Source organism: Olea europaea, unplaced genomic scaffold, assembly GCF_002742605.1.
Source record: "Olea europaea var. sylvestris unplaced genomic scaffold, O_europaea_v1 scaffold32149, whole genome shotgun sequence".
Lineage (NCBI taxonomy): Eukaryota > Viridiplantae > Streptophyta > Magnoliopsida > Lamiales > Oleaceae > Olea > Olea europaea.
Window position 1 is genome coordinate 1 of NW_019250999.1, and position 1,289 is coordinate 1,289.

The following is a 1,289-nucleotide window of genomic DNA, read 5'->3' on the forward strand; positions in this document are numbered from 1 at the left end:
CATGGGGCAAGGTATGTCATCAGTCTTCTTTGTGAGTCTGATAACAGAGATGAATATATAGCCACAGTTGTGACCAAGCCAGTGTCAACTTGTCCATCTTATTGTCCTACTTACCACAAATATATCCCAGGATTACCAGATAATTGCATTTGTGCAATACCTTTTGGGGTTGGACTCCAGCTAAGAAGTCCTAGCATATCTGACTTTCCTCCATATCGAGATCAATTCAACGAGTTCATAATAGGAAATGTTAAGTTGTATCCTTATCAGCTATTCATTGACTCACTAGCTTGGGAAGAGGGTCCAAGGCTAAGAATGTTCTTGAAGTTCTTCCCTTAGTTATCCAACGATTCTCATGAATTTAACAAAAGTGAGATTCAACGGATTGCAGACATATTTGCTACATTTGCTATACCTGGGAATGATACATTTAGCCCTTATGAGTTGCTTAATTTTACTGTCAACGGACCTTATTTAAACGATAAGCCAATTTTTACTAATACTTCTCGGTAAAAACAATCTTTTCTCTAAAATTGGATTGAATTGAATTGAAAATTTTGTTACTATAGTGCCACTCCCATCTTTAAAGGGTAAAGGAATGAGCAAAGGCGCATTAGCTGGAATCATGTTGGGGTCCATCTTCTGTGCCAGCATGGTACTTTTAGGTGTCATGCATTTAATCGTAAGGAAGAATGAGCAGTTCCCACTCAATGTTGTGAAAGATAAATCACGTGAGTCGCACTTTATTATTCACATTAACAACTCTTTTATTTATTTACATTATACATGACTTCTATCCATACTTCTTGTTTGTTTGTTAGTGGGAAAAGTTACAATAATAATGGATGGAGTGAAGGCATTCAGCTTTAAAGAGTTGCAAGCAGTAACAAGCAGATTTAGCATTGCTACTCAAGTTGGCGAAGGGGGATACGGAAATGTCTTTAAAGGTACTTTAGTGGATGGCACAGTTGTAGCTATAAAGCGTGCAGAACAAGGTTCTTTGCAGGGTGACAAAAAAGTTCTACACCGAGATAGAAATGTTGTCTCGTTTACATCACAGAAACCTAGTTTCATTGGTTGGATATTGTGATGAGGAGGACGAATAGGTACAATTCAATCTCGAATATATCTTCTGTGTATCAGTACTTGGAGTGAACTTACCTTGATCAATTCATGAAATGAACTTCATCTAATATTAGTTTATTCTTTCATTGTCTTGTTTGTGCATACAGATGTTGGTGTATGAGTTCATGCCAAATGGCTCATTACATGACCTCCTATTTGGTAAT

At 37.1% G+C, this 1,289-nt stretch overlaps 1 pseudogene; it reads left to right on the top strand.

The window, feature by feature from the left end:
* Positions 1-47: 47 nt before the first annotated feature.
* On the top strand, positions 48-1,283 carry LOC111385585 (annotated as a pseudogene).
* Positions 1,284-1,289: the final 6 nt, after the last annotated feature.